This window comes from Scyliorhinus torazame, chromosome 1, assembly GCF_047496885.1.
Source record: "Scyliorhinus torazame isolate Kashiwa2021f chromosome 1, sScyTor2.1, whole genome shotgun sequence".
Taxonomy (NCBI): domain Eukaryota; kingdom Metazoa; phylum Chordata; class Chondrichthyes; order Carcharhiniformes; family Scyliorhinidae; genus Scyliorhinus; species Scyliorhinus torazame.
Window position 1 is genome coordinate 39,971,504 of NC_092707.1, and position 18,196 is coordinate 39,989,699.

Consider the following 18,196-nt stretch of genomic DNA (forward strand, 5'->3'; position numbering starts at 1 on the left):
TGCCCACTGTAATTCTGGGACAGCTAAACTCATTACTGAGTCTTCATGATACAGTACACATTGGCCTTCATTACCAAAAATAAACAGCAGAGTATCTGCAGAAGTGGCATAGGAGACTCGCATCCATAATAGTTAATGACCTTCAAGGATGCAGCCAAGAATAATTAACTTCTCTAGGAAGGTGGTTAATGACTGATGACAGTTCCAGAATTATGGTAAGATGTTCACTGAACTGTAACATTTGATATGGCAAACAAGGAAATGGCTGCATCAACTTTTTATGCACTTGATCAAACACAAATGAAAGTATCACAGGAGTGTGCCACTATTCAGTATCAAAGTTACACAGATTAAGTGGCTTTTAGCCACTTGAGAATTGTGAAACTGGCAATGTTGTAGTCATTTCTGGATTATCCAGATTTTAGTGCCAAACTAGTGAAAAATTTCTTCTCGGAAAACAAGTGATTTGCTTTGGAAGGTTCATTGCGATCTAAAATTCTTGTGTTAGATTTATTAATCCTTCCAACCAAAAGAAAGCAGCAATTTCTTTGTTAAATATTTATGAGAGCAGGAAAGGATGCTTTTTACTGATTATTTGTTCTTCCGAATTGGTATCAGAAAGAAAATTAATAGGTTTGTGTGCACTGCCATTCCTAAATGCTAACATTATTATTTCAGATGATGAAACATTTAAGAAAGATAAAGTTGAATTGCGTGATTCAGCTGTACAAACAGTAACAAAAAGACGACGTTACGCTGACGAAGGTAAATGTTTCATTATTTTTCTTTGTGTTATTTTAGCAATACATATTATATGGGGAGAAATATGGCTGAGGAAATTACATCTAGAATTGGCTATCCATTTTTGAGTTGAAAAATTGTATGATCCAGGTCATAATTTATAGCCTTTTCCTTATCCAACAGAAAGTGCACCTTTATTTTTATCTCTATGCTACCTCTTCCATGGATTTATTTCCTCTCCGGTCTACTATCGCCCTCTCGTGAGGGATTTTCCCTATTTGTTTTTGAATTTTCACAATGCAGATGTACACAATGGCAAAGAGGTATTTAGGGTGCAGAAAATTGCTGTTTGATGATTCAGTAGCATGAGATATAACATGGCAGGCACCCCAATTCAAGCATCGGTAAGATAGTGGCTGACTGTGATATGGAGTGCTCCATGCAGTGGAGCTGACATTCCGGTGACAGTCTTATTTTTGGAGTCTTGAACTATTAAATAGATGTGAATAAAAGTGGAACGGTTAGGAAGGATTAACTGTTTAATCTAACAGAGGCAAAACAATAGCGATAAAGTTTATTTGATCTTAAACAAAGCGATGAACACTAATATATAACAATGGACGGCACAGTAATAATAATAATCACTTATTGGCACAAGTAGGCTTCAATGAAGTTCCTGTGAAAAGCCCCTAATCACCACATTCCGGCGCCTGTTCGGGGAGGCCGGTACAGGAATTGAACCCGCGCTGCTGGCATTGTTCTGCTTTGTTTTGCATCACAAGTCAACTGTTTAGCCCACTGTGCTAAACCAGCCCCTAAACCAGTGGCACAGTGTTTAGAACTGCTGCCTCACAGCTCCAGGGACCCAGGTTCAATTCCAGCCCCGGGTGACTGTGTTGAATTTGCACTTTCTCCCCGTGTGTGCATGGGTTTCCTCCAGATGCTCCGGTTTCCTCCATAAGATGTGCAGGTTAGGTGGATGGCCATGCTAAAATTATCTCTTAGTTTCCAAAAGGTTAGCTGGGTTACGGAGCTAGGGAGGAGGCGTGGGCTTAATTAGGGTGCTCTTTCCAAGGGCCGGCGCAGCCTCAATAGCCCAAATGGCCTCCTTCTGCACTGTAGGAATTCTATGAATAAAGATAATGCATATCCAGAGTTAGCCAAGTCAGATGAGAAGGCAATGCCTGCAAAGGAAGATAATGACCATAGCCATTGATTCATTGCAGGCATTCCAGTAATTGGAACTGAGCATCCCTTAGGAAGGCAATCTCAGAGATGGACAATTTTCTAGCGTGACTGTTTCATGTTGAAAGTTAGTGATACATTTCTCTGTAAAGTGAGCTCCGCTGTATGGTTGTGCATGTTGGCCATTTACAAGCAAAATCCCTTAGTGGCATGAGCACCACATCTTAGAGTTAGTCACTATCTTGCCTATGCCTGAATTGGAGTGCCTCCCGTGTTCTAACTCATGCAGCATGGTAGCATAGTGGTTAGCACTACGGCTTCACAGCGCCAGGGTTCCAGGTTCAATTCCCAGCTTGGGTCACTGTCTGTGCGCAATCTGCACGTTCTCCCTGTGTCTGCGTGGGTTTCCTCCGGGTGCTCTGGTTTCCTCCCACATGTCCCGACAGACATGCCATTAGGTAATTTGGACATTTGAATTCTCCCTCTGTGTACCCGAACAGGTGCCGGAATGTGACGACTAGGGGCTTTTCACAGTAACCTCATTGCAGTGTTAATGTAATGAGGTTAGCACTGTTGATTCTCAGCACCAGGGTTCCAGGTTCGATTCCCAGCTTGTGTCACTGTCTCTGCAGAGTCTCACGTTCTCCCTGTATCTGCGTGTGTTTCCTCCGGGTGCTCCGGTTTCCTCCCACAAGTCCCGAAAGACGTGCTTGTTAGGTGAATTGAACATTCTGAAATCTCCCTCAGTGTACCCGAACAGGCACTGTTCAGGTACACTGTGGCGACTAGAGGATTTCCACAATTACTTTATTGCAATGTTAACATACGGGTACTTGTGACAATAATAAAGATTATTATTATTATTGCCTACAAAAGTCTTGCCTCCAAAAGTTGCTGGTCACCAGATGACTATATGCTCTCCAGTCCTGGCAGCACTCTGGGAATGATAACCACCGTTGAAGACTGTAGTCAGTTCCCAGCGAGGAATGCTGGAGGAAGCCTGATAACAAAGTGTGGTAAACCACTGTGTTCTGATATTAGGGGTTGTACGGTAGAACCTGCACTACAGGTTCACCTGGGCCCCTGCATACTAGCTCCGCCCAGGAGCCAGGTTATAAATATGCGTGGCCTCCAGCTCACAGCCATTTCGTCAGCTGCTGTGGGAGGCCACACATCGGACACTAATAAAGCCTCAGTCTGGATTCAACTTAGTCTCCAGTCAAATTGATCGTGCCTCAATTTATTAGTATCAGATTCAGAAGATGGACCTCCGGATTAAACCATAGATCATAGAATTAACAGTGCAGAAGGAGGCTATTCGGCCCATCGAGTCTGCACCGGCTCTTGGAAAGAGCACCCTACCCAAGGTCAACACCTCCACCCTATCCCCATAACCCAGTAACCCCACCCAACACTAAGGGCAATTATGGACACTAAGGGCAATTATCATGGCCAATCACCTAACCTGCACATCTTTGGACTGTGGGAGGAAACCGGAGCACCCGGAGGAAACCCACGCACACACGGGGAGGATGTGCAGACTCCGCACAGACAGTGACCCAAGCCAGAATCGAACCTGGGACCCTGGAGCTGTGAAGCAATTGTGCTATCCACAATGCTACCTGCAGCTGGATCCACACGCAAGCGACGCCAGAAAGGACTTCCAGCACTGGCGAGCTTGTTTTGAAGCGCATGTCAATTCCAGAGGCTCAGAAGATTCAAATATTGTACTCCAGACTCAGCTCCAAAGTCTTCCCGCTGATCCAGGATGCGCCCAATTACGCTGATGCCATGACTCGACTCAAAGAAAATTACGAGCAGAAGACGAACACGCTCTTCGCCAGACACGCACTCACAACGCGTACTCAACTACCTGGTGAGTCAATCGAGGACTTCTGGAGGGCCCTGATCCCACTAGTGCGGGTCTGTGGCTGGCAGGACATTACAGTTAAGGAGCACTCCGATCTCCTTATGCGGGACGCTTTTGTAACTGGGATTGGGTCTGATGTTATCAGGCAGCGGCTCCTAGAAGGAGCCATGCGCGACCTCGCAGAGACTAAAACACTAGCGCTTTCCATGACGGTCGCCCTGCGCAATGTCCAGTCCTATGCCCCCAACCGCACGGCCCACTCCTCCTACGCTTCATGGGCCCCACAGGCAGCCAACCCAGCGGAGGCGCTACCCACCCAATAAGCCTGCGCTACATGCCAGGCAGTGATCTCCGGGGGGCCCAGATGCTATTTTTGAGGCCAGCAAAGACACCCCCCACCAACACTGCCGGCCCGCGCTGCCCTTTGTAAGGCCTGCGGGAAGAAGGGCCACTATGCAGCGGTGTGCCAAGCCCGCTCAGCGGCCGCGGTCGCCCCCACGCCCACCCCCAGTCACGGACAATGGGCGCCGCTATCCTCCCCAGGCCATGTGTGAGCAATCTTCTCCCCCGCACAACACGTGCGTTTCATGGATGCTGCCATCTTGCTCCACCCCCGCAACGTGCGTTCCATGGGTGCCGCCATTTTGTAATCCCCAGGACCTCCGGGCACCGCCATCTTGTCCACCCCGCAGCACATGAATACCAACGGCGTTTCAGGACCCCAACTCAACGGCCGCCTCACTGCCTGACGATCAACCACGGCTCGCATCCATGGCAATCGACCAGTCCCGACCACATACGCTGACCAACGCATCCACCAGCGTGAAAGTCAACGGCCATGTGACCTCCTGCCTACTGGACTCCGGGAGCACCAAGAGCTTTGTACACCCGAATACGGTAAGGCGCTGCTCCCTTAAGGAACATCCTACCAATCAAAGTATCTCCCTGGCCTCCGGATCCCATCGCGTAGCGATCCGGGGGTACTGCACGGTCACACTCACAGTCCAAGGCGTAGAGTTTCATGGTTTTCGTCAGCTGCTGTGGCAGGCCACACATCTGATACTAATAAATTGAGGCACGATCAATTTGACTGGAGACGAAGTTGAATCCAAACTGAGGCTTTATTGGTATCAGATGTGTGGCCTCCCACAGCAGCTGATGAAATGGCTGCAAGCTGGAGGACACGCACATTTATAACCCGGATCCTGGGCGGAGCTAGCATGCAGGGGCCCAGCTGAACCTGCAGTGCAGGTTCTACTGTACAACCCCTAATATCATAACACTTCCTTTCCAAGTAGAAAGCGACGCATCGGACGTCGCCCTTGCCGCCACCCTCAACCAGGCAGGCAGGCCCGTGGCATTCTTTTCCCGCACCCTCCATGCCTCAGAAATTCGGCATTCATCCATCGAAAAGGAAGTCCAGGCTATCGTTGAGGCTTTGCAACATTGGAGGCATTACCTGGCCGGCAGGAGATTCACTCTCCTGACTGACCAACGGTCGGTAGCCTTCATGTTCAACAACACACAGCGGGGCAAGATCAAAAATGATAAAATCTTGCGGTAGAGAATCGAGCTCTCCATCTATAATTACCAGAGTAAGTATCGCCCTGGCAAACTCAACGAGCCCCCAGACGCTCTATCCCGAGGTACATGTGCCAGCGCACAGGTAGACCGACTCCGGGCCCTGCACGACAGCCTTTGTCACCCAGGGGTCACTCGGTTGTACCACTTCATAAAGGCACAAAATTTTCCCTACTCCATCGAGGAAGTAGGGACGATCACCAAGGACTGCCAGGTCTGTGCGGAGTGCAAGACGCACTTCTACCGGCCGGACCGCGCGCACCTGGTGAAGGCCTCCCGCCCCTTTGAACGCTTCAGCGTGGATTTCAAAGGCACCCTCCCCTCCTGCGATCGACACACATATTTCCTCAGTGTGATCGATGAATACTCCCGGTTTCTCTTCGCCATCCCATGCCCCGACATGCGTCTGCCACCGTCATTAAAGCCCTTAATTCTATCTTCACTCTGTTCGGCTTCTCTGCCTACATCCACAGTGACAGGGGATTCTCATTCAGGAGTGATGAGCTACATCAGTTCCTGCTCAACAGGGGTATCGCCTCCAGCAGAACGACGAGCTACAACCCCCGGGGAAACGGATAGGTAGAAAAGGGAGAATGGGACGGTATGGAGGGCCGTCCAGCTGGCCCTACGGTCCAAAAATCCCCGGCCTCCCGCTGGCAAGAGGTCCTCCCTGATGCACTACATTCTATTCGCTCATTACTCTGCACTGCTACTAACAGTACACTGCATGAACGTCTTTTTGCCTTCCCCAGGAAGTCCACATCCGGGGTATCGCTCCCAACTTGGCTCACAGCTCCAGGAACCGTGCTTCTCCATAAACATGTGCGGCTCCACAAGGCGGATCCGTTGGTGGAAAGGGTGCACCTGCTCCACGCAAACCCACAGTACACCTACGTGGCATTCCCCGACGGCCGCCAGGATACCATCTCCCTCAGGGAGCTGGCACCAGCAGGTTCCACCCCCACACCACCCCCGGCACCACCCTCCCCTCCCCCGGCGCCCCCATCACCCCCCCTAGGACCGTCCGTCCTCCCCCTGCCCACCCCCCGTTGATGAAGAGGATTTTGGCACGCTCCCAGAGTCAACTTCGACCACGACAGCACCAGCATCGCCGGCTCCACTTTGTCGATCCCAAAGGACCATCAAGGCGCCGGACCGGCTGAACCTCTGACCGGCCCGCCGGATGACCAGAGACTTTTTTTTTTACTGCTCTGTAAATATTAAAATTACTAATTGTACATAGTTATCCACCACCCCCGCCGGACTCAATTTTAACAGGGGGTGGATGTGGTAAACCACTGTGTTCTGATATATGGGGTTGTACGGTAGAACCTGCACTACAGGTTCACCTGGGCCCCTGCATGCTAGCTCCGCCCAGGAGCCGGGTTATAAAAATGCGTGGCCTCCAGCTCGCAGCCATTTCATCAGCTGCTGTGGGTGGCCACAGATCTGATACTAATAAAGCCTCAGTTTGGATTCAACTTCGTCTCCAGTCAAATTGATCGTGCCTCACAAAGTAATTCAGGGTGGCTTTGCTGGGACTAATCAGGGAGGCTCTGGCAGTGAGGTGGTGTGGTGATCTGGAGGCCAGGGTGAAAAGAAACAAGGAGGGATGGCTATTTCTGTTGGGCGATGGGGGAGGCGGTATCCCCATTGGACACGGAGTGTCTGAAGAGCAGACCACTCCTGAGTCTGCAGCCAGGACACACTGGTTTGCCTGGCGGCCTGGCCACGTCTGGTGATGAATGAAATCCCTGCTCAGGAAGTACCTTTTTCACAGAAAGGGCAGCAGAAATGTGGAACTAACTCCCCGAAGTGCTGAGTGACTGATATTTTTAATAGGTTTCATTGGTAAGGGTATCAAACAATATGAAATAAAGATGAGTAAATGGAGTTGGTGAACTTATAATAACTCTTGGACGCAATTCTCCCATCGGGAGACTAAGTCCCGACGCCGGAGTGAAAATCGGAGTGTTTCACTCCGGTGTCGGAGGCCGTTCCCAGCCCCCTATTCTTCCGCCCCTGGGGGGCTAGGAGCGCACCGGGCCTTGGCGCCGCGTAAAAGCGGTGCCACGTAAAAGCAGCGCCACGTAAATGACGCAACCGGCGCTGCGTAAATGACGTCACCCGCGCATGCGCGGTTGTAGTCCTCCCCGCGGCCGCCCCGCAAGAAGATGTCGGATGGATCTTGCGGGGCAGCGGAGGAAAGGAGGTCCTCCTTCAGAGAGGCCGGCCCGCTGATCGGTGGGCATCGATCGCGGGCCAGACCCCTTTTGAGCCCCCCCCCCCCCCCCAGTGCAGGAACCCCCCTCGCCCCCCCACAGGCCGCCCCCCCCAGCGTTCCCACGCTGTTCCCGCCAGCAGCGACCAGGTGTGAATGGCGCCGGCGGTAACCTGTCGTGTTGCTCAGGCCGCTCGGCCCATCCGGGCCGGAGAATCGCCGCTCGCCCATTACCGACGGCAAGCGGCGATTCTCCCAGCGGCCAGCCGTGATTCGCGCCGCGCCGGTTTGGGAGGGGTGGGAGGATCGCAGGCGGGCGTCGCGGCAGCGTGGCGGGACTCGCGCGGCGCCCGGGTGATTCTCCCACCCGGCGTGGGGGAGGGGGAGAATTCCGCCCCTTATTCCTACATTCTCATGTAACTTTGACCGCTATAATGTGAAACTGGCCATAAACGTTGGAATGAGGTCTGCAGAGAAACTGTAAAACCATTATATTGTTCCACTGGGATTTCAAGGTAAAATGCAAAAATCAATTAGGAATTTTCTCATCATACAGGTTATCAGATTATTATTGAATTAGATAATGCTGTGAACAGCTGTGCTTGAAGGCTGTCTTATATTTAAAAAACCTGACTTGTTCAGTGCATTGCTATTGCTAAGTTCTGATAACTTTATTATTTCAGATGATGAAGCATTTCTGAAGTTTCGCAGTATAGCAGAAGATTCAAGTTTGGAGTCAGGTAAAACTTTAATTTTTGCTTTTGAACTGTAACTGTGATTTATCCTTTGAGTGAGTTGCTATTAGTCTGCAAGATTGCCTATCTCTATCTCCAGAAAATTGCCCATTTCTTCCCTACCTCTGCTGGTCTGCTGCTGAAACTCTCACCCATGTCTTTTTTACCTCCAGGCTTGACTGTGCAATGCTTTCCTGGCTGACCTTACTTCTTTCACCCTCCGTTAACTCTAATACATTCGAAATTCTATTGTCCACATCCGAACTCAAACCAATTACTATTCATCCATTGTGTCTGGGCTTGCTGACTTGCATGTGCTTCTGGTCCATTTCAAATTTATCAGCCTTGATTTCAAATCCTTCCATGGATTCTGCTCCTTATCTCTGTAATCTGCTCTAAAACTTGGGGATCGGTGTTCTCCTCCAATTCTGCCTATTCCACATTGACTTTAATCGCTTCACTATTGATAGCCATTCCTTCAGTCCCATGGACCCTAGGTTCTGAAATTCCCTTCCAAGGTTTGCATCTCTCTACCTCTGTCTCCTCTTTAAGCTGCTCTTTAAAACCTATCTCTTTCACTTGTCCTAATAACCTTGATGTCAAATTGTGTCCGCTATCACCCCTGTGAAGCACATTGGGATGATTTACTATATTAATGCCACTCCGTAAAGTTGTTTTGATTGCAAATGTTAAAAGCATGTTCAAAAAGTGAGAGTTAAACCAGGTAACCACAGACAAGTCAGTTTGTGTCAGTGGTCAAGAATTTCTAGTGTGGTAGTGGGTTGAAACTCATTGGTAATGGGTTTCCCAGCCAATCGCAGAGTGAGAGTGTGATGATAATAATAATCTTTTATTGTCATAAGTATTAAATTACTGTGAAAAGCCCCTAGTCGCCACATTCCGGCGCCTGTTCGGGTAAGCTGGTACAGGAATTGAACCCGTGCTGCTGGTCTTGTTCTGCATCACAAACCAGCTGTCTAGCCCACTGAGCTAAACCAGCCATCCAACCGTAATGAGTTAATGGACCCTAACATGGGTCAGAAAAACTGCAGAAAAACCTGTTGCTGAAGCAATCTGAGAACAAGAAGATGGTAGGAAAACATAGAGAGGCTACTCCCCAACTCTCTGAATTTTCTCTAATGATCTCATTAGATCTATAAAAATGAGTGTTGTGCTACTTTCAAATGGCATTAAGCGATCTCTGACCTCCCTTGCATTCTCCTGCATAGCACCCCTCTGACCAAAACACATTCCTTTCTCTCCAGCATTTCCTCAAATCTTCAACTGAACAGTAATCTGATTGTCCTCTCAAAACCATCACTGCTACCTCGGGGTGCCTTCACTATGATACCATTACTTGATGCCATCTCGTTGCACAATACCAGGTCTGCTACAGTCTGCTGTCTGGCTGGCTCCAAAACGTGCTGTTCTGAGAAACCATCCCAGAAACATTCAATCAACTCCTCATCTGGCTACCTTTGCCCGTCTAACTTTTCCAGCCAGAAGCATGGAGGCTGTGGCATAGTGGTATTGTCACTGGACTAGTAATCCAGAGACCCAGGATGCGATTCTCCAGAAAGATTTCTAAGTGTGGTAGCGATCAGGAACTTCCGCGAGCTTCCCGGCGCTCGGCCAGCGAGGCGGCAACACTATTGAATGTTAACTGGTCCACTTAACAAGGTTCCACTGGCTTCAAGCCGCAAATAAAAGCTCAACAGTTGATTCGCCAGGACTGTGCTCGCCAGACCCCTGGTAACAAGGTCGAGCAGCACTTAGACAGCACTTGCACAGCCAACCCCATTCAGCTCGCAGCCATGGCACTGAGATGACCGGCCCCAAGGTTTGGAGGCTCCGGGATGCAGTGTAGGCCAGGAAGGATGTCCTGTTCCTATGGAGGGTGAGCCACAGGGCAGCCGGAGCTGCCTGGGACTAAGTGCAGCGGCTGTCAGCTCAGGCAGTGTGACCAGGAGGACTGGCCTCCAGTGCCGCAAGATGGTCAACAAACTACACAAGGCAGCACAGGTGAGTTAACCCCCTCATGAACCACACCAGCCCCCCCACCCCCACCAATGCGATCAGCCCACCCCAACCCTCCATTTGGCCCCCCCAACCCGCCCTTCACCCCCCTTCACCCAAACCCTCTCATCACCCCCCTCCACCTCCTTCTTTCACCCCAACCCTTCCAGCACCCCAAACCTCCCTTCACACCACACCAAACCTCCTCATGTGGCTAACGATGCTCTCGCTGTGTCTCCACAGGAGAAGCTCTCCCACTATCGTCGTGAAGGGGTACTAGACCGGCAGAGGGGTGGCAGACACAAGAACTCTCACTACCTTTGAGAAATGGTCCTGGAGGTTACGGAGGTGGACGAGGACAGAACGGTCACCAATGTGGAGGTTGGCACACATCGCAGAGGTGAGGATCCACTGGTCCTACCCGAATGGACTGTCACAGGCCAGTTGTTATGGTCATACAAACTGGCTCATTCCTCCCACTGACCACGTGTTCAGTCTGCCACAGATCCTCCAGCCGGACAATTAGAAATATAGTCTTGGAGGGGGTTTCCTGACCTTTGCCGCGGGGCTCAGTTCTGTTGTCTGGGTTGCTTTCCCAGGATCGACATTGACTGCCATGACAGGTACCTCTTCATCATTTTTTGCTGCCACAGATGTATCAGTTGTGTCTCTAACGTGTTGATCGGGCACTTCGATGTTTACAGGTTCGGAAACATTTCTTGATGGCAACACTGACTGCTGGAGCATCTCTCTACTCATCAAGTAGTGCATATGTTCACAAACGGTTTATCTCTGCACGTCCACTTGGTATGAAAGGATCTGGTCTAAGAGACAATAATTCCAGGGACCCAACTTGATCCACAACCAAAGTTTCTCACATATATGGCTTCATTTACCATAAACATCTGTGCTATTCTATATGGATTGTGGCTTGCTTTCTCATTACTTTGGCTGGCCTCTATCCTCCCTGGCAAATTTGGAAACATGAGGCTCTGGCATGAAGCGATTCTCTGGCTTCATTACGGTCTCGCTCAAGCGAATCAAGGCCAGTAAATAATGGGAGAGGCCAAAAACGAGAACCTCGCCAGGCATCAAACAGTTTGCGAAGCAACCGGCCCATTCCCGTAGGTGAAATAGGGATCTCTCAGTAACGTGGTGAGAAACCATTTAGCACCAGTTCAGCCCCATTTCCATATAATTAAATAGAGCCACCCATAACCAACAGCCTTCCTTCATTCAGCGGTCCCCCCAGCAAGTAGACATACTAGCGCCGATTAGTATTCCTTTTGAAAAAGGTGAACCTGGCGGAAGGGCTTCTGTGGGGAGCCGAAGAGGAGAATAACCATCTTTTCTCACAGGCAAAGAGCCCGGGAGTGCTGGGCTTGCCATCCCAGTGCTCAGTGGGGATGGGGGACCCTCTGCACGGGGGGGGGGGGGGGGGGGGGGGGGCAACCGCTCGCGGCCCCAGCATACCAACTCCTGCATCATGTGTACCCGTTCCTGGGGCAACCCTTGTCCCTGCTTATCTGCACCACCCATAACCCCCACTGACTGCCAAAGCCTCTGGCTGCATGGCTGAAGGCTATCGCTAATAGGGAATTGGCAATCGTGGTTAAGTGAGCACTCCAGACGTGTTTCCGCTGGCGTCCATGGTGTGAGTGGTCGCACACAGGGCAGCTCCTGCTTGAAGACATAGAAAAGAGCTCTTTTTACCCGAAAGCAGGTGTAACCTCAACGGAAAAGTTCAACTGAAGGTCGGAGGAGAAGTCCCCCCCTCCCACCCCTGGGAGTGATATGTCTGCTGGTTATCAAACTCAGCAGAAGAAGGTGAAGGACTTGGCCAAGGAGTTGGAGGGGACCTGTGGCACAGCAGCTAGTGGAAAGATGGCAGATGGAGAAGGGTCAGTGCAAATAGAAAAGCCCCAGATGGAACAGTTGATTGCCTTCATCAAGGAAGAGTTCCACCAGCAGAGTAAGGAGATGCTGGAGGATCATTCAAAGGCCATCGAAGGGGCTGTGGCACGGCTCCCCTGAAGGGATTGATGGAGGGAGTGGGTGGAGAAATGTTTGGAGGCTCAGGGGTCGCAGATCCAAGAGACTGAGAGGATGATATCGGACCACAGCGAATGGGTGGTGGCACTGGAGCCGGAGGTGTGCCTCTTAGGTGACCTTTGCAAGGCGTTGAGAGCAAAGGTGGAGGAGCAGGAAAATAAATTAACAAGGCAAAATCTGCAAATAGTTGGCCTGCCTGAAGGAGTGGAAGGTACGAGCGCCACAAGGTATGTTTCGAGGATGCTGGCGGGGCTGGTGGCGGAAGGGGTACTGGACAAGCCCCCAAGGTGGACAGAGTGCACAGAGAGGCAGACGTCTACAGCAGGGAAGCCGCTGCAGGCGGTGATCGTGAGTCTCCACAGGTTTGTGGAGAAAGAGAAATTCTGCAGTGGGCCAGGGAGAAGCGCAACTGTGAATGGGAGAGGAACAAGGTCCGAATATACCAGGACTGAGTTGAGTTGGCAAAGCGGCATGCAGGGTTCAACAGGACCATGGAGGTTCTGTATCAGCAGCGAGTTAGGTTTGGGTGCTCTACCCGGCGAAACTATGGGTGACTTATGAAGGACGGGAATATTATTTTGAGACCCCAGAGGAGGGAAATTTCTTTATTAAGGAGCAAAAACTGGAGGAGAATTGAACAATTTTGGGAGACGAAGGTGATGGCACTTTGAAGTAATTGAGAAGACGGGTAGAGTGGGGTTTGGAGGGTGGGGGTTTTCCTGTCCTCTGATATGGAGGCGTTTTCTTCTTTTTTCAGTTGGGTCGACAAAGGGTAGCAGGGTGGTGAGTGGGGTATTAGAAGGGACACCGGTGGTACTGGTGAATGTGTATGCACTGAATTGGGATAATGTAGGTTTTATGAGGGGGCTTGCTGGCAACAATCCCAGACTTGGCCACGCACCAGTTGATTATGGGAGGAAATTTCAACTGTGTCCTAGAGCCGAGGGTAGATAAGTCGAGCCCCAGATCAATGGGTAGGATACGAATGGCAAAGGAGCTGGGTGGGTTTATGGAAAAGATGGTTATGACTGGGGTGGAGGCTCAATTCGGGGTTGTTGGCAGCTAGAGGGTTTTGCAATAAAGTGCGGGCTGTGATTAAAGATTATGTAGAATTGAACCAAAGTGGGGAGGTTTCGGCGGCCACATTTTGGGAAGCACTAAAAGCAGTGGTCCGGGGGAGATTATCTCGTTCAAGATACATGCGGATCGGGAAAGGAGGGAGGAATATGAACAGCTAATGAATGAGATAGTGGAAGTAGATAGGGAGTATTCAAGGGTGCCCACCAAGGAGGGATTGGCAAGGAGGAAGAAATTACAGGGGCATCTGACAGGTTGACAATAGGGAGGGCGGTAGGACAGCTACGTAGGGCAAGAGGGGTGCAGTATGAATACGGGAAGAAGGTGAGTCGAATGTTAGCGCATCAACTATGGAGGCAGGCCGCGTCCAGAGAAATATTGAAGATAGGGGGCTGGATTCTCCGCTCCCCTTGCCGAAATCGCGTTCGGCGACAGTTTTTGTATTCTACACCCCCTGACAAGAGGCGTACTCTAGGAGTACACCGCGCCGATTATCCACGGCCTCAGGCAGTTGCCTGAGGCCCGCCCTGCGATGCTCCATCCCCGAGTTCCTGACGGCGTGGGTTACGTCACACTGTCCGGGAACCACACGTGGCGGCTGCGGACTCAATCCGGCACCGCCACAGTCGGGGAGGGCCATCCGCAGGCAGGGGGGGCTTCGTTCGGGGCTGGGGCACTGTGGGCGGGCAGTCTGGGCACACAAGCGGTTGAATGGCGACACCAATTGTGCGGTCCACAGGCTGAGTCCGACATGAAGCACGGCACAGCCACTGCAGGCTTCCGCCGTGCGCATGCACGGCCACGGAACCGGAAATGCTCAGGGCCGTGTCGGCAGCTAGAGGTGCGTGCTGTACGCTGCCTCCCTGCTAGCCCCCAGCAAAACAGGGAATCGGTGGCCATTTTGCACCAGTTTTCTGCCATAAAAGACAACTATTTTCATGCCGACGTGGGGACTCAGTCTCCAAAACGGAGAATCCAGCCCATGAACTGGGACAGAGGATGTGGTGTCAGAGCCAGGGAAGATAAACAAGGTGTTTAGGGATTACTATAAGGAGCTGTGTAGGGCAGACCCAGGGGGAAGAGAGGGACATGGGATAGTTCTTAGACAAACTGGAGTTTCCACAGTTGGAGGAAGAGAAGAGACAGGTACTAGAGGAGCCCCTGGGGCTGAGGGAGGGATTGGACAGTATAAGGGGAATGAAGTCGGGGAAGGCCCCGGGGCCCAATGATTACCCGGCGGAATTCTATAAGAAGTTCGCAAGGACCTGGCACCGCATCTCTTGGGGGCATTGAATGAGGCATTGGAGAAGGGGGAGCTGCCAAAAATGATCACATTGATACCAAAAAAGGGGAAGGATCTGTTGGAATGTGGGTCGTAAGGGCCCATATCCCTGTTGAATACAGATGTGAAAGTGCTGGCTAAGGTGATGGCGTGAAGGATGAAAGGTTGTGTCCCGCGGTGGTAGCGGAGGATCAAACAGGTAAATGGCAGGCAGCTTTATAATAATATAAGGAGGCTGTTGGACTTCCGAATGTAACCATGGAGTGAATGGTCACATACAGGGCAGCTGCTGCTTAAAGTCACAGAAAAGAGCTCTTTTTACTAATACTAGGTGGAATTTTGATGAAAAGGTGGAGGTGACTGTTAGAGGAGTAGTTTCCCCTGGGAGTGAAATGTCTGCTGGCCACCAGACTCGGCAGAAAAAGAGAAATTTTGTAGAAACGTTGGAACAGTCTTGTGCTGCCATAAAAGCCTCTTTAAACATGCAGGCGGGGAGGGCTGATGCAAGCTGGAAGGCCCCAGATACAGGAGCTGATAGCTTTTATCAAGGAGGAATTCCATCAACAGAGGAAAGAAATGGGTGAGGATTGCGCAAAGGCCATTGAAGAAGCTGCGGCACCACGAAAGAGTTCTCTGGAACAGGTGGAGAGGGGTTTGGAGGTGCAGAGATCACAGATTCGGGAGATCGAAGGAATAAACTCGGACCACAGCAATCGTGTGGTGGCTATGGAGGCGGAGGTGGGGCTCCTCGGGGACCTGTGTAAAACATTGAGGGCAAAGGTTGAGGAGCGGAGAATATCTCGAGAAGGCAGAACCTGTGAATAGTGGGCCTGCCTGAAGGAATGGAAGGTGTGAGTGCCACGAGGTATGTCTCAAAGATGCTGGTGGGGCTGGTGGCAGAAGGCCCCTGAAGTGGACCGAGCGCATAGGTTCCTGAGGCAGAAGCCCAGAGCTGCCCCGGGCGGTGATCGTGAGACTCCACAAATTTGTGGAGAAAGATGATTCTGCGATGGTCCAGGGAGAAGCACATCTGCGAGTGGGAGGGGAATAACATCCAATTTTATCAGGACATTGGAGCTGAGTTGGCGAAGCGACAGGCAAGGTTCAACAAGGCCAAGGTGCTGCTGTACCGGCAGCAGATCAGGTTTGGGGTGCTCTCCCCGGCAGATTTATGGGTGATGTTCGGAGGCCGGGAGTATTATTTTGAGACCCCAGAAATGGCCGAAGACTTCATTAAGCATAAACTGGGGGAGAACTGAGCAGACAATGCTTGGGAACCGGGGTGCTGGCACTTTGTAATGGTCGGGAGCATGTTTGAAGAGGGTTTCAGGATTGGGGGATTTTCGCCTTTTTTGGGGGAGTTTTGCAGGGGTGAAAAGTTTATGTGGGGATGGATGTTCCCATCCCCCCTCCTGTTTTATGGGGCTGTTTGTTTTTAACATTTGTTTATTTGCTTTTGGCGAAGGCTGCCTGAAGTTCAGGAGAAGTCCTTGTTTGGGTGTGGGAGGGTAAGGTCACCAGGGAGCCTTCTTCCTTGAGCTGAGGAGTGGGGAAGTCATTGAGAGGTGCCTTTGGGCAGGGGCAGCCACGCTAGCAGGTTATGCTGGTGAACGGAAGTGAGGTGGTGGGGGAGAAAGCCGAGAGGGGTGGCCGGGGGGAGGGGGAGAGGGGAAGTGGGGGGGGGGTGGGGGGGGGGGGGGGGGGGAAGAGGTCGCTGCGATGTAGCAGGGTTGAGAGATGACATAGTCAGGGGTGGAGAAAGGGACCATCTTGGATGGGCTAGGTATAGGGTGGAATTAAGGGGGCGGAAGTTAAGTAGGGAAGATGACGGATGGTAGAGAGGACTGGAGGCGTAAGCCTCCGGTAAGGTTGGTAACATCCGGGGACTGAATGGGCCGGTTAAAAGGTCATGGGTGTTCACGCACCTCAGCAGCTTGAAAGCGGGTGTGGTCTTTCTGCAGGAGACGCACCTCCGTGTGAAGGACCAGGTTAGGTTAAGGAAGAGGTGGATCGGGCACGTTTTTTTTACTCGGTTTGATTTGATATCAAGGGGAGTGGCGATTTTAATGAGCAAAGAAATGGGATTTGTGATTGTGAAGGAGGTGAGGGATCCGGGTGGGAGATATGAGATTGTGAGTGGGGTATTGGAAGGGGCACCGGTGGTGTTGGTAAATGTGTCAGCCCCAAATTGGGATGATGGTGGTTTTATTAGGGGATTTCTGGCAGCGATCCCGGATTTGGCCACGCACCAGTTGATCATGGGAGGAGATTTTAACTGTGTCCTGGAGCCGAGAGTGGATAGGTCGAGCCCTAAGTTGAACTGAGCTGAGCTCCACCCACTCTCTGACATCACTGTTTTCTTAAAGGTACATTGCTTAAACATCCAGTTCTTAAAGGTACCCTCACATGACAGCGGATGAAGGCTTTTGCGATAAGGTGTGGGTGGCGATTAAGGAGTATGTGGAGTTGAATCAGTATGAGGTGGTGTCAGCGGGCATTTCTGGGAAGCACTGAAGGCAGTGGTCCGGGAAGAAAGTATTTTGTTTACGGATCGAGCGGATAAGGAAAGGAGGGAGGAACATGACTGTCTAATGAGCAAGATAGTGGAGGTAGACATGGAATATTCGAGGGTGCCCACCATGGATGGATTGGCGAGGAGAAAAAGGTTGCGGGGCAGTTTGACAGGCTGACAATGGGGTGAGCGGCAGGGTAATTGCGTAGGGCAAGAGGGGTGCAATATGAGTATGGGGAGAAGGCGAGCCGCATGCTGGCACACCAGCTGCGTAGGCAGGCCGCGTCCAGAGAAATACTGAGGATACGGACTGGGGCTGGGGAGGTGGTGTCGAAGCCAGCGAAGATAAATGAGGCATTTAGAGAGTACTACCAGGGACTTTACGAAGACCCGGCTGGAAAGGAGAGGGACATGGGATGGTTTCTGGATGAGCTGGAATTTCCCCAGGTGGAGAAAGCAAAGAGGCAGGCATTGGAGGAACCCCTGGGTCTGAGGGAGGTGCTGGATTGCATCAGGGGTATGAAGTCGGGGAAGGCCCCTGGGCCGGATGGGTACCCGGTGGAATTTTATAAGGAATTCACGGCGAGCCTGGCACCATATCTGGTTGGGGGCGTTAAATTAAGCCTGGAGAAGGGGGGGTTGCCGGAGACGATGACGCAGGCAGTAATCACACTCATCCCCAAAACAGGGAAGGGTCCGGTGGAATGTGGGTCGTATAGACCCATATCACTATTGAACATGGATGTGAAAGTATTGGCTAAGTTGTTGGCGGGGAGGATGGAGAACTGTGCCCCGGGGGTGGTTGCAGAAGATCAATCAGGCTTCGTGAAGGGCAGGCAGTTCACGAGTAATATAAGAAGGCTGTTGAATGTGGTGATGAATCCTTCAGGGGCTCTAGTACCGGAGGTGGTGGTGTCCATGGACG

The 18,196-nt window shown here is 51.3% G+C and overlaps 1 protein-coding gene across 1 annotated transcript in view; it reads left to right on the forward strand.

Moving 5' to 3' along the window:
- The first annotated feature begins 297 nt into the window (after positions 1-297).
- Positions 298-18,196, forward strand: part of LOC140398666 (NACHT, LRR and PYD domains-containing protein 1a-like) — a 121,108-nt gene continuing 103,209 nt past the window's right edge. Inside the window, exons 1-2 of the mRNA XM_072487674.1 lie at positions 298-765; positions 8,282-8,338. The gene's annotated coding sequence lies outside the window, so the exon portion shown is untranslated. The remainder of the gene's footprint in view (positions 766-8,281; positions 8,339-18,196) is intronic.